A 16,203-nucleotide genomic window follows, 5' to 3' on the forward strand; every position below is an offset into this window, starting at 1 on the left:
AACATTAATGATCCTTTCCTTAATTCATTTGATTATGTCAGGATAAGAACATTTCTTAAAACATGGTTATATATTTTTAGAAAAATTAACACTGTATATCTCTTATTTGATCAGTGTTAAAGTTTGCTTATCCATTTTTGGGTGAATATCATGAAGAAAATCAACAAGGCTCTAATGGGTATATTTCAGCTTATAAGTAATAGTCATCCAGGGAAGTCAAGGCTAGAACTCAATGCAAGAACTTAAGGAAACCATGAAGAAAGACTGTCTTATTTATTTGTTCCCCCTGACTTGTTCAGTCAGCTTTCTTATACATCCCAAGTTCACCTGTCCAGGCATGGCAACACCCACCATGGGCTTTGTCAATAAAATCAAGAAAATGCCTCAGCAATTATCCACATTCCTTAGTTATGCCTTGGTCTTTCGAGTTCAATTTATTGTATATCAACTTGACAAAACTAACTAGTACAGTAAATATTAAGATTTAATTCAGCTGTCTATATATAAAATAGTTTACTTTTTAAATTAGGCCTTAAAATTATATTTATGTCAAAATATAAATGTTTAGCTTTTTTAATTAAAAAATATTTTATGTTTTATGTGTATGGGTATTTTGCCACATTCATGTCTATGAACCATGTGCATGTTTGCTATTCACAGAATTCAGAAAAGGAAATTCAACATAGTCACCTGAAACTGGAGTTACAGATTGTTATGAGATATTATGTGGGTGCTGGAAGGAGCACCAGTTTCTTTTAACCCACTGAGCCATCATTCTAGCTTCTACATCTTTTTGTTTGATATTCATTTATATTGGGTAGTAATAAAATACTACTGTGTTATCAGAGTGGTAATGACAGCTTAACAGAACCTTGACACGTGAGAGATATAATGTTGGTATGCTTCTGGGGGATTATCTTGATTACTTTATTACGCTGAGAAGACAAAGGACCATTCCCTGGGAAAGGTAGTCACATCTGTATGAGACAGTGAAAGCAAGCTGAGTACTAGTATTCTTTTATTATTCTCCGGTTTCTAACTGTGAATGCAATGTAACCAGCTGGTTCCAGCTCCTAATACATGAGTTAACTCACCATAATCTGCAACTGGGAAGGAAAAAAAAAAACCATCTCACTGAAGTTTGTTTTTTCAGATGTTTTATCACTGTGATAAGAAAAAAAAAACCTAAGATACATAATTAGGAAAGCTATCTCCTCAATAATTTAAAGAATTCAGATGTCAAAAACATATTTATATTAAATTAGATTATTATCTATAATTCTTCTAGGTACTAAGACAATCTTTAGTATTTTGCCTTTCTCCTGTTTAAGTATTAAGTTATCAACTGTTCAACAACCCATTTATGTTTTTCATACTCACCTTTAACTTTTATCATTAGTTTTTTTTAATATTTATTTTGCATACCAACAGTTTCTCCTCCTTCCTGTTCTCTCTCTTCACTTCTCTTCTACTCTCCTCCACCACCCACTCCCCATCCATCTTTATTCTGAAGAGGTAAGTTCTCACATGGGAGTAAACAAAGCCTGGCATATCAAGATGAGGCAGGACATTCTTGCAAGACTGGGCAAAGAATGCGACTATAAGGAATAGATCCTGGTCCCTTTGCTAACTCCCCACCCCACCCCCCCAAAAAAGAATAAAAAAACAAGCTGTACAACTGTCACCCACCTTCAGAGGGCCTAAGTCAGTCCAATGGCAATGCTAGCTGTCAGTCCACGGTCCATGAACTCCCAAAAGATCAGATTCTTTGGATGTGGCCTCTTGTACCATAATGTAGATGTAAAGTTTGCATGGTCTCTTTTTCTCTGGTACTTGATTCAGTGCCTGTTCCCCACTCATGCAGTGGACTGTAATCTGTGAGTCTACTCCTAAATTAAGTATTCTTTCTTTTCTTTGAATAGCCAATAGAAAATATTTATACTTCTAGACTATTTTGTTTTTTAACTCTACCATATCTTTCCAGAAGAAATAATTCCAACTTCTACAAAAATATTGATGAGTAACATTAGGAGAAATATAATGATGATAAAACAGATTATATTGAAAAAAAACTTTAAGCTAAGAATAATCATAAAACTAGACAAAACACAAGAAACACTTTAGACAGTGAAGCAAATTGGTAAGTGTATCACACATGAACTCTGTCTTAGAGAAATACAGAGATGAAGTGTTCATCACTTCCCTTGTCTCTCACCCTGTGGATATTTGCCTGTGAGAAGCTTTGGGAAACAATACACAAGCAGAAAGGCCACATCATCATCAAACCTGAAATGTGGGTGTCAATAAATCTGAGAAGTAGGATACTGAGATGGGTGCTCAGTTCTTTTTATTCTCCTTGTAATTTTTTCATAATTAAAAATTATTAACTCATGAAGTAAAATTCTTTCCAAAATACTCCTTGAATAACTGGATAAGCAGTCTTAAAGAAAGAGCAGTAATATCCAACAGGAAACTCTTAGAACTTGAAGTCAACCAAGGAGAAGCCTGGTCAGCACTATAAATTTTAAGATAACCTGACAAAAGTCTAGTCTCTGCAAAGTAAAATGGCAAAGTCGCTTGTCTGCATGTTCAGGTGAAATGACAGAAGGTCCAGGTACTATCAGGAGCACAGAGCTCAGATCATCATTCTAAAATTTCAGTGGAATCCTGACAGGAGAAAGAACTCTAGATCAAAGGAACATTTATAGAAGAAAAAGACAAGTGATAGCAATGTAACATCTGGTCAGTTTTCAGTATGGTCCCAGTAGTCTGTCATGTAGAGAAAATAAAATTTAAATTAAGAGAATGTGAATGTCATATAAAACAAAATAACTGAACAGTAATAATTAAATGTTCTACAGTAGAAAAAAACCATAAATCATTTTTGGGACAAATGAGCTTATTCTTTAACTAGAATTTTTTTAGTAAGAAATTTAAAAAAAATGAAAAACTCTACTATAGATCACACTATCTGTATTTTAAAAATAATCTGAAAATTTTAGCGGTAACTGTTACAATAGAAATAACAATACATAGGTTTAATAAATTAATAGCTAAAGTAGAAAAGTGATAAACAAATTGATTGTATTCCAGTATGCACAGAGATAAATAATATAAAATAATATTTGAAAACAGGGTTATTCCTGGGAAGGAATATTTATATTTATTTAGAAAGAACAGCAAGCTTTAAGTATAAAATACTGAATTGTAAATTTATTTGAGCAATTATTCTTCAAAATGTAAATGTCGTTATTTAGAAACCTCAACTCATTATTCCCTAGAAACAGACTAACTAAGGTTGACTTTTGAGAATATTAGAAATTTAAAAAGGAAGTACCATGATGGATACACCTACTGAAACAGTCTTCCTGAGCTAATGGGAAATCATCAACACCAGCTGGACTGGAATGAGTAAGCAAAAGATGAAACTAGTCCCTCTGAATGCATTTGACAGTTGCATGGTTGGGGCAGACCTCAGGGCCACTGGCAGTGGCACCAGGATTTATCCCTACTGCTTATACTGACTTTTTGGGAACCTATTCTCTGGTTACGTTGGATGGATACGTTGCTCAGCCTAGATATAGTAGGGAGAGCCTTGGACCTTCCTCAAAGCAATGTTTGCTACCCTCTCGGAGGAGCAGATAGGGGAGTTGGGAGAGCAAGTGAAAGGAATGGGAGGAGGGGAGGAAGAGGGAACTTGGATTGGTATGTATAAGAAAAAAAAAAACAGTTTGTTTTCTTTTTTAAGAAAGTAAAAAATAGAAAAAAGAAAAAATAGAAAAAAGCACCAGTTTTCAAATTTTTCAAAATATTAAGAATGGGTAAGGATTGAGTTATAGTGAATATGCAAATGTTTATTCCACGTGAAGTATAAAAGCAGTTATTCCTTTTCTAACTTATTGCTTCACATTTACTCAGGATTAGTGTAATATATTTGTAAGTGTTACGTTCTGTAGGGAATGGTATCCTTGCTGTTAATAGCCAGAAGACACCTCCAGCTCTGTTCTACTTAGGGATGATACCCCCCCGCCCCAGTTATGTAGTCGTTCTGCTGCTCTCTGGGAGAGCCAATGTTGCTCTTCTCTTCTGTACTCCGCTCTGCTAAGGGACTTTGCCCATAGAAATGCAGCACCTCTGCTCCTGTTCTAGCTAAACTTGTAACAGCTTTCTGCCACTCGGCTAAGGAAGTATCCAGCAAAACACAGCAGTTCCGCTTCTACCCCAGCAAAATTTGGCAGTGCTCTGCTCTGTGTAGGGAATTTCCCTGCAGAAATATAGCAGCTCAGCTCCAGCTCAGGTCAAAGTTGTCACTTCTCTGCCCCACCTACTTATGTCAAAGAAGGCTGTTATCCAAATCTCACTAGAGATTTATTGGAGATCTTGTCTTTTTCTAGATCTCCTGAGTAAATTGGAAGCATGGGGTTCTTGGGGAGGGTTGAAGGAGGCAGAAGAGAGGCAAGAAGGGAAGCAGAGAAAAATGTAGAGCTCAATAAAAATCAATAAAAAAAAGAAGACCAGTAAAAAAGAGAGAGAGAGAGAGAGAGAGAGAGAGACACACACACCCACAGAGAGAGAGAGAGAGAGAGAGAGAGAGAGAGAGAGAGAGAGAGAGAGAGAGAGAGAGAGAGAGATTTATTGGAAGGGAGGAATCCAGGAAAGTGGCTTCCTCTGCGAGGTTTGAAAAGGTAGTCTCAAACTGAACCGGTACAGGTTTATATAGGACTTCTTACAGGCCAAGTTTTTGTAGGGTGAAAATTTTCAGGATGGATATTGGTCCAATTTCAATCGCTGAACTTGGAAAAGCTCAAAGATTTGCTGGGTTTCCTGCTTTAGGATTGTTTAGTTTCATGCTCATGGATTGGGTGGTTTTGTCCTGAGACTTTCGGGAGAAAGATGTGTTTCTTTGACACTGGTTTATTAAGGGCCACAGTGTGCTTCTTTCACTGGCCCGTTTTAACCTTTTGGCTCTGCTTTCAGTGTCAGGGTGTGTTTCTTTGGTTGCCCTTTTACCTTATAATAATAATGTCACATATTATAATATATAAATTTCATTACCTTAATTGATCCAATTATTTTGGATTCAGCTATGGAGATTTCAAGTTTTCCCTGACCTCAAAATATTTGTTTACTGTAGGACTTTTTCATTCTTATTGTAAAACAACCACTAGCCATTTACATTTTGTCTTTGTTTTGACAAAGTCCACAAAATGCATAATTTGGGACATTATGTTAAGTGAAATGTTACATTTTAATCTTAGGCTAGCCATGTTTGTAAATACCTATCATTTTGTCTAGCCTCATTGACAATTTTATCCTACTATTTTCATAATAAAAATTTTACAAAAATAAGTAATTTAGCATATGGAGCCATGTTCTATTTTACAAAGGGTCCAATGTTGATGTGTTATCCTAGGTGCCACTGCCAACATATTATCAAAGTTATACTTTTAGATTCTTCATTCAGGCTTTGAAACAAAATCAAACAACTTCTGAACACATCCTCCAGGCCTTCACCCTTAAATTAAAGTGAATACAAACAGGAAAGGGAATTGTTCTTTTAGCTTAGGGCAACATGAGGCTATCAACAATGTACAGTTGGAAATTTAGAGAGGCCTTAGGCTTATCTCTGTCCTCTCTGTTGGTTAGCACACTGAAAGGCTAGAGGGACAGCAGTAAAATGTTCAACACTGAATAATAGAGGAAAAGACACTGCTGCCTTTTGTTTGTTAATGGGGCATGACAATTGTTCCCAAAGTACCTGGAAGCTATTGTGCTTGCACTACAGGATGTGTTGATGCAGGCAAGGATGTAGACTCTTAGGTAATCAGGCAAGGCATGCTTCTCCTACCCCTGTTGCCCCAGAGATGCCAGGGGCTTATAGCATGCATTGATTAAAGGGAGATTTATATAGCTATTATTAGCTGCACAAGCAAACATGATAAATATTTATCTCTTTACTTTGAAGTTTGTAAAAATAAATTTGGACTTAGAAGATATGGTATTATTATTATTATTGCTATTATTATTTTATTTTGATTGTTTGTCATGCATTGGTTGATGAATGTCTCTCACTCTCTCCCTGCATGTGTGTGTATGTGTGTACACATGTGCCAATAATGTCTGAGAACAACTTGCAGGCATCATTTTTCAGCTTCTCTCATGTGTGTCCAGAGAATCAAAGCCAACTTCTAGGGCTTGGTAGTAAATACCTTAACTCATTGAGCTATTTTGCTGTTGGCCTTCTTAAATTAGTATACAAATGAACAGACTACATTATTTGTCTTTTAGTTCTAGAATTCTTGGATTTACCTTTTAACCTAGCCACTATTATGGAATTCTACTTAACTTCTTCCAAACTTGCTCTTAGATATTTCTTCCTGTTCCTCTTTCCCTTGAGATGAGGTAGGTAACTAAAGTTGGGCTAAGTCTCCTTTGAATTTTGATGATTTTTCATAGGTAACAATCTTTAATGTAAATTATTTCTTGTGTTTTATAAGGAAGACATATCTACCAGGGTTTTCTAATGACTGTCCAATCATTCCCATTCTTCACTAAGACCAACGGGAGAGATTTTTAAGCCTAGTTCAACATTCTATCTCTAAACAGTACTGTTAAATTTATTAAAGAAAAACCCACAGTCATAGGAAAACAACAAAATCTGTTGCCCATGTACATTTATGATGCCATTGTTGTAGAAGAGGGCCCCTTGTTTGTCCAGGCTACCCAGCTAGCTAGCTTACACCTGAAATAACCACACAGAAACTGTATAAATTTAAACACTTCCTGGCCCATTAGCTCTAACTTCTTATTGGCTAACTCTTGCATCTTGATTTAACCCATTTCTATTAATCTATGCCTTTGCCACATGCCTGTGGCTTACCAGCAAGATTCAAATCAGCATCCATCTTCAGTGGAGGATTCATGGCTTCTCTGACTCTGCCCTTCCTCCAGCATTCAGTTCTGTTTTCTTTGGCCTGTCTAAGTTCCACCATATCACCTAGGCCAAGGCAGTTTCTCTATGTATTAACCAATGAAACCAGCACATGAACAGAAGAAACCTCCCACACCATTCCATACTAACACACATCAGACTTTGAGCAACATTTCTTAACTCTTAGTTTATTATTATTATTATTGTTGTTATTATTATTAGTAGTAGTAGTAGCAGTAGTAGTAGTGGTGGTGGTGGTAGTAGTAGTGGTGGTAATATTTGGTTTTTCGAGACAGGGTTTCTCTGTAGCTTTGGAGCCTGTCTTGGAACTAGCTCTTGTAAACCAGGCTGACCTTGAATTCATAGAAATCCACCTGTCCCTGCCTCCTCAGAGCTGGGATTAAAGTTGTGCACCACCATCATAATTATTATTAATATTGTTATTATTATTATTACTACTACTACTATTCTAATTAATTTATACTGGTTGCATTATGTGACAATTTTTCATTTTATTTGCAGAAATAATAAAGTCTCATGTCTCCTTTGCACGTTTCTCCCATTAGATTTTGAACTGATTATCTATCCTGTTGTGGTAAATATAGTTCTAGAATTGTTATCATTATTCCTGTTCACATGGTGTATAAATATTTTTGACAGTAAACCAGTGAAATTGCATGCCATGACCAGATATATTTGTTAAGGGAAAATTATGCGGGTTACTCTGAACTAACAATATGGAACTTTGAAGCCCACATTGAGTATTCAAAGAGAGAAATCTAACACAGCAAGTGAGCATCACTCAGTGGAATAAGCCTTTTTGTTGTACCTGAATCTAATGGATTGTATTGCAAGAAATGGTAGGCCATGGAAAAGTTATGAATGCCTCCCAAATGACAGGTACCAAGGAAACAGCAGGAAATAGTTTAATTTTAAGGCAATTTTTTACAATGTGCAGTAAATCTCTATAGACAGAAAATGAACCTCAACTCATTCACTCCAAAGAATATTTGTTTAAGATGTTACATTCGTTTATGCTATGGACTATTTCTTTAATGGTACAAAGATATGTTGTACTTTTTTACGTGGTATTTGTTTAACACATAAAACTGTGTTACTTTCTCTGCCAAAAATACCTGATTGGTCTAATAAATAACTGAATGGTCAATATATAAGAAGGAGAAAGGATAGGCGGGGCTGGAATGCAGAGAGAATAAATAGGAGGAGAAATCTAGGAAAGAAGTAGGAATGAGAAAAGGAGAAAGAGAGGAGGATGCCAGCCAGGGCAATCGACCCAGCCACCCAGCCATGCACAGAGTAAGAAAGGAAGAAAGATACATAGAATAAATAAAGGCAAAAGGCTCAGCGGAAAAATGTAGTAAAGGAGAATGGGATATTTTAACTTACAAAAACTGCCTAAGAAACAATTCATGTTAAGGCTGGGCATTCATAAATAAGAATAAGTCTCTAAATATTTATTTGTGAGATGGGTAGGTGCCGGGCAAAGAGCATCTATAGAGAAATATTTACAATCATTTAAATAATTAATGCCATTCAATCATTGGCTTGAAATTGAGCTTTAAAAATATCTCACCTTGGACATATTTAATATATGAAATAATATCCATTAAATTTAGAATTTCAATATAAGATAAAATAAGTAAAATATAAATTTGTATTATATAAATTTATATAAATATCTCTATTCAATAAATTGTTTTCATCATTTCATCTAGTATGATGATAATCAAAATTCAATATTTTGTTATTTTGCCAAAAGTTTATGCTCTGAAGTTATTAGGGCAAATTGTATGTTTTTCAGAGTTAATTCTATTTAATTCATAAAACATCCAAACAATTATTAAGAAATTATGAGTAAAAATTTTGATAAAAATGCAGGTATGATATTTCTTATTGACTCACTAATAATTTAATGTATAATAAAGATGACAATGTCATCTCAATAAAATGACCCTGATCACATTCTTGGTCTCCCTTTCCTCAAGTTCCATAATATCAAAATCTGACATCCACCAACCCCAATATACACTGAAGGTGATGGATTGAGTGAAGAGACTAAAGTCTGGGTCTCTGTTTGGTTTAGATAAGTGCTGCTAAGGTTGTGGGTTTAACAAGCTACCCTCCACTCTTGAGACTAGAAAATTGCTTCCGATATCTTTCCATGCCAGCTTTGTTTATGATACCTAGTTGGCACTTCTTCTTACATCTCTTGGATAAAAGAACAATTAAGAAACATCAATCATCATTCTTCTTGTCCAACTGAAGTTAGAAGTTCTACAAATCACAGGTCAAAGGAAGGTTATGAATTCCCTCAAGTTATCAAAGTAGCCACAAGGTTCTTGCACTGTTTCAAACAAGCTTGCTACTTAGATGTCAAAAATTCCATTTAATGTAAATTCTTAGATATAATTTTTATTATAAGGAACAGAAGATCTGATAAAAATATAACTGAGAAGACAAATAACAAAACAGGTAATTTATAAGTTACTAAGAATGGACTCCACAAATAAGAATATCTCAGTTTCTCTCTTTCTTTCTCCCTGTCTGTTTCTCTTCTTATGTCCCTCTGATATAGTACTCTCTTTCTCTCTCTCTCTGTCTCTCTCTCTCTCTCTCTCTCTCTCTCTTTCTCTCTCTCACACACACATACACACACACAGACATACAAATTTTCCATGACTTTTATATGTATTGGTCATATGAAATTAGCATTTCTTAATCAACAATATTTTAAAATACAGAATACTAACAAGAAGATTTCTGAGACAGTCCCTGTCACCTAAAACAGTCAATGAAGTCTGATTCTATAAATTATTGGTTTAGTAATTCAAAATAAGTTTAGTTTATGCCAAATATGCAGAAAGCTCAAGTATAAGGCACTGGCAATTAGGAATAAAAACAAATGCATGTAGCTAGTTTCTTACAAAATGGTTATTTTACCAAGTAGGATCTATACCTTCATAGTGAATATATTATGAAAAGATGTTTCTGTGCATTATTAAGAATATTTTAGCCATCCAGGCTGAAAGAAGTGGTCTTCTTCTCATGGTATAAGTCTTAGTCACTGATTGGCCACTGCCATAATTTTTTTTTTCAAGATAGGGTTTCTTTATAGCTTTGTAGCCAGTACTACAACTAGCTCTTGTAGACTAGGTTGGCCTCAAATAAAGATTTGTCTGCCTCTGCTCCCCGATTTCTGGGATTAAATGTGTGTGCTACCACCACCAACTTTATATCAGCACATCATTGTAGGCTGGACATATTGTAGGTCAAAGGTTATATGGCTGGATTGGAGACACAGTACCTCCACTGGAAATGTCACCTGGTTTTAGTAGATGATCAGTTAAGACTCCATTTGTTTCATTACTAGGTGTTTTACCCTTGAGTTCACCCTCATAGATTCATTGGAGTTCCCATTACATTAAGATTCTAGTTTATTCCAGTGATACCTCTGATTCCAATTCTCTTTCTTAGTACTCTCTCCCTTCATCCTCCCTCCAACTGATCCTCATCCTTCTTGCTCCATAATGCACCCCCTTCAGATTCATCCACCTCTTAACTTATGAAGTCTATTCTATTTCATGAGGTACATACATCCCCCGAGTCTCCTCTGTTACTTGGTTTCTTTGGGTCTGTGAATTAGAGCATAGTTATCTTTTGCTCTACAGATATTATCCACCTAAAAATAAATAAATACCATACTTGTCTTTGTGTGTCTTATTTACCTCGATCAGAATGATCTTTTCTAGTTAAATCTATTTGCTTGCAAACTTAATGCCTTTGTTTTTAACAGCTGAATCATATTCCATTGTGTAAAAATAACACCTGACTAACTTAGATCCAAAATAACATAGAAACTGTATTAATGAAATTATTGAAGGCCCCTTAGTTCTAGCTTCTTATTGGCTAACTCATGTATTAATTAACCCGTTTCTATTAATCTGTGTATCGCCATGGGACAGTGGCTTACCGGCAAAGTTTCAGCATGTCTGACTTTGGAAGCAGCTCCATGGAGTCCCTATGACTCAGCCCTTCTTTCTCCCATCATTCCTTGCCTACCTAAATTCTGCATTGCTACAGGTCTGTAGGGAGCCACATGGAGGCACAGGTGGTCCTTCAGTTTGGAGGTATACAAGTCCATACCTGGCTTAGCCACGTGGGGCTGAGAACCCTTGCCTGCACATGCACAGACCAGCAAATGGTATTAACCAATCAGGACAGCATTCAAGCCTCTCCACCGTTTAAAAGCAGCTGTCTCTGGGCTCTGCTTCCTCTCTGGCTTCCTCTCTCTAGGTTCTCTAGGTTCTCTCTGGCTTCCTGCTCTCTCTCCTGCTCTCTCTAATCTCTCTTGTCCCTGTACTCTCAGCTTGCTCTCTCTCTGAGTCTTTTTTCCCCAATTTTCCTCAATCGAGTGACTCCGAATAAAGACGTGATAGGGAAGGAATCTCGTTTTCGTGGCCGTTCATGCCTGCTGGTCAGGAAGCGCGCTGCAACTGGTGCCTGAAAGCCCGGGAAAAGCCGAAATCAGACACCGGATACAGAGAGCCGAGAGTTTCAGAACCCTATGCGTGGAGTGGTGAGTGACGTCAGTTATATCCTCCAGAAAGGAGAGGAAAAAGAATGGAAAGAATATAGGCCTAAGAAAAGAAATAATCAAAGAAAAGGTATCTGAGAGAAGGTACTAAAAGTAACGGGGAAGAAAAAGCCCATAAGTTCAGTGCAGGTGGAGCTTGAGAAAAAGCAAGGTTTATGGTCGGGAGATCCGCGGCTTCTGTCCCAACTCGCTGATAGAGACTGGGGGCAGCAGTCTCATAGGGAGGCGGGCTTAATCATGTTTGAGGACTGCCTTCCCTGTTCTTAAAGAGCCACAGAGCTTTTGGAGGTGATTTTCGCCTAATTTTGGTAAGAGAGCTCAGTCTCTGGCTCTCACGTACAGAAAACTTTAATTTTGATTGAGAAAGACAGGCGTGGTGGCCTATGAGTGGTGATGCCTGACTGGGGAAAGGGAAGTGGCCAGGCGCGGTGGCGCACGCCTGTAATCCCAACTACTCAGGAGGGAGACGCAGAACTGCACCGGAGAGTGCTAACTCGTCCGGGAGGCGTGGCCATGCTAACCAGATGCTGGCGGGAGTTTGCTGGAGTCCGCAGAGGAGTTTCTGCGCGCCAAAGGAGGAGTCGCGCCACAATGGGCCATGCCTCAGAGGCGGAGCTGTCGCAGCCACCGCCGCTGCCCGCCGCCGTCCCCAATGCTGCCACTGCCGCTCACAGCCACGGTTGGGGGATAAAAACATTTATCCCCCAAAAGTTTACATCGTCCCTTCTTCAGCAGGAAGCAGCCAGATCGACTGTCGACGCCCATTTTCCCTCCAGCAGACTGTGAGAGTCTTTGGGGCTGGGGTGGCTCCATTAAGCTAACTTCAGGCAGGACCAATCGTGATTATCATAATAAAAGCACACTCAAGGTTTAAAAACAACAAACAGGAAGTACCGTATTGTTTTAAAGCAAAGAGCAACTACAGTTAGTTTGCCTGTTTCCTAGGCGACAAAGGCGGATCAATTGCCTTGGCTATAGTTTTGGTTTTTCCATCTGAATAGAGAGCTGGAGAAATGGCTCAATGGTTAAGAGCATTGCCTGTTTTTCCAGAGGTTGTGAGTTCAATTCCTGGTGACCACATAGTAGCTCACAACTATTTGGTTTTAGACATAAGAGGGGGACTACAACTTCCCCCAGAGAAAGGATTTCTCTTACACTCTTTACACTTAATTTTTTAATTCAAAATATTGCTGGAAAAACAGCAGCAGACAGACATGCCCTGTTTGAAAGCAATTCCGTCTAATTCTAAGGCCTGCTTTAATGGCACAGGCAAACAAGATTTGCTCTTTGAAACGGAGACCTGTAGATCTCTAAGTTCAAAACCAGCCTACTTCCAGTACTGATTGTGCCGAATTTTTACACTGAGTTTTTAGTACTCTTAAATGTTAATTTGGGGGGAGAGTTTTGTTTATGTTTTTCTAGAAATGCTGACATACATCTGGATGCCAGCGAGACTGACAAGAGAAATAAAGAAGAAAGATGACCCAGTGGATGCTGAGTGTCCTGCTGTGGAAGATTTGTGGGGAGGCAGCAGAGATGACCCTCTGGGCAGTGTCAAGAGCAGCTGTTTCACACCATCACCTTGAGCAGCACCCTGTGCAACCTCTTATCTCTTAACAATTTTCTGACTGACTCTATTCTGCCTTTTCTCCTTCCTTAGGATTGGGTGGGAACAGAGATATTCCTGGCATGCTGTGTCTAGGTGGAAGTGCTGTATGTCTCTGATTGTGTGTGCCACCTGCTAGCCCAAGTGAGGAGGGACAAGGTCTTTGTGGCACAGGCCTTGGCGGCCTTGGAATGTGTATCCTCACCCCAAGTTTGGCTCTCAGCCTTAAAAGAGCTCATAGGCAAAAAGCCATGCATAGCCTTTGCACCCTCTAGGGACCAGATAGTCCCACTGCACAGAGGAAGGTATGCATAGGTGGAGGGTGTGCAGACACAGCCCTAGCACTCCCAGGGAAGTAGTTGTCCCATTGCATGGGTAGGGTGTGTCTTCCTTTTCTTTCCTTTAATCGGTCCACACATCATGAGGTGGGGACCAGTTTGGAAAATATTTTGCCTTATTGCTCTTAAAAACAATAAAAGGGGGAACTTTAGGGAGCCACCTGGAGGCACAGGTGATCCTGCAGTTTGGAGGTATACAAGTCCATACCTGGCTTAGCCACGTGGGACTGAGAACCCTTGCCTGCACATGCGCAGACCAGCAAATGGTATTAACCAATCAGGACAGCATTCAAGCCTCTCCACTGTTTAAAAGCAGCTGCCTCTGGGCTCTGCTTCCTCTCTGGCTTCCTCTCTCTAGGTTCTCTAGGTTCTCTCTGGCTTCCTGCTCTCTCTCCTGCTCTCTCTAATCTCTCTTGTCCCTGTGCTCTCAGCTTGCTCTCTCTCTGAGTCTTTTTTCCCCAATTTTCCTCAATCGAGTGACTCCGAATAAAGACGTGATAGGGAAGGAATCTCGTTTTCGTGGCTGTTCATTCCTGCTGGTCAGGAAGCCCACCGCACAGGTCCAAAATGGTTTCTAAATTCATCAGTGGTAATCACAGCACACAGAGGAAACTTCCATATCAGATCTACACCACATTTTTAATTGGATTATTTTTTGGTTGGTGTCTATCTTTTTTATTTGTTTATATATTTTGGAAATCAGCCCTCTGCCAGATGTGAGATTGGTGAAGATATTTCCCTTTCTTTTTGGCTGCTATTATTGTCCTATTGATGGTATTATTTGGCTTTCAGAAACTTTTATGTTTTATGAGATTCCATTCGTTAATAGTTGATCTTGGTGCCTGCATTATTGGTATTCTGTGGACTGCCTGGAAGTCTTTAAAACAACAAAATATAACTGTCAATACAAAAAAGTGATTCCTAATAATATTCTGCTATAGTAATAGAATTTTACATAGTTTAACTGTCATCAAAGAAAGTTTATTCAGTAAACAGTTGCTGGGAACCACAGCCAAATACTACGTGGACCTGTAAGAATCCTCTGGAAGGAGGAGGGTATTATGGGAACTGTAGGGGTCAAAGACGCTAAAGAATACCCACAGAATCAACGAACTTGAACTCACAGGGGCTTACAGAGACTGAATTGCTGAATTGCCAATCAGAGAACTTGCATGGGACTGACATTTGTTATAATTTTGTAGTGGGAGAAAGGACTGTCTCTGGCACTGTTACCTACTTTTGTGACCCTTTCCTCCTATTGGGTTGCCTCATTCATCTCTAATAAGAGAGGAAGCACTTGTCTTACTGTAACTTGATATGCCATGGCTGCCTGATGATATACATGAGATTCCTACCCTCTTCTAACAAGAAAGCAAGAGTGTTTAAGGGGCAGGAGAGTGGAGATTACAGGAAACAATAAGGAAAAGAGGGAGAGAGGGGAAACTGATCAGGCAAGGAAAAATTAAGTAAATTTATTTTAGCTAATGTAGTGAAATTATAACTTCAAAAGTAGAAAAGACAGCTGGGCGGTGGTGGTGCACACCATTAATCCCAGCACTTGGGAGGCAGAGACAGGTGGATCTCTGTTGGTTCGAGGCCAGCCTGGTCTAAAAGAGCTAGTTCCAGGACAAGCTCCAAAGCTACAGAGAAACACTGTCTCAACAAGCCAAAAATAAAGAAAGAAAGAAAGAAAGAAAGAAAGGAGAAAAGACTTTAGAGATAAGCATAGGATATATTTAGGAAATAAGCATATGGAATGCAGTTTCCAGGTATAAAATGTGTGGACAAATAATATCCTTATTGCTATTATATTTCCATTTATTCGTCTCTCATACATTAAATACTAATTACAGTTTTTTTTCACTCTACTCCTCCCAGTGTCCTCACGCCAGATTCTCTACTCCACCTGTCTCCCTTCAGAAAAGAGGAGACTTCCCCGGAAATCAACTAGACAGGGCATAGCAAGTTGCAATAAACCCTCACATCAAGAATCAAAAAGTCAGCCTGGTAGGAAGAAAAGTGTTCAAAAAGAAAGAAAAAAAGTCAGAGATATCCCCTTTCCCATTGTTAAGAATCTTAAAACAACACCAAGCTACACAACCATAACATATATGCAGAAGACTTGGCCTAGAACCAAACAGGCTCAGTGATTATCACTTCAAATCTCCTGTGAGCTAGACTATGGAGTTTGAGGGTATCAGGTATACATGCAAACACATGATTCCTCAGAAAATGAGCTGCTGAAACATTTCAAGTAAGTGAATTTATTTTAAAAATTAAGCCATAAGTATTACCTATTTCTCTAAGTGCTAAAACCATCTAGTAAAGAATTACTTAACTGACCACTAATCATTCCACAGCCCAGCATTCTGGGTAATGAATGAACTATTTTTTTTTATCTTTTCTTTTAAACAAGAAACATGCTTGCTTTCTTTCATTTTAGCATCTTACATATATTAGTTCATTAGCTTTGTCATTTAAGAGCCTTGATTGTAAAATATATAAATAAAAATATAAATTCCCATCTACTTGAGTTTAGCTTTGATGTGTTCTCATTTTAAGATTTTAAGTAAACTTTTTAAACTTCAAAATAAAATTTAAATGACAAAAATGTGAATAAGTCATACATCATGAGCCTTAGTGGACGTATATAAGTGTTCTTTCAATTTTCTTCCAATAATTGAAGATGAACAGTGTGTGTATGTGTTTTTCA

This window comes from Myodes glareolus, chromosome 10 (genome assembly GCF_982192425.1).
Source record: "Myodes glareolus chromosome 10, mMyoGla1.1, whole genome shotgun sequence".
Classification (NCBI taxonomy): Eukaryota; Metazoa; Chordata; class Mammalia; order Rodentia; family Cricetidae; genus Myodes; species Myodes glareolus.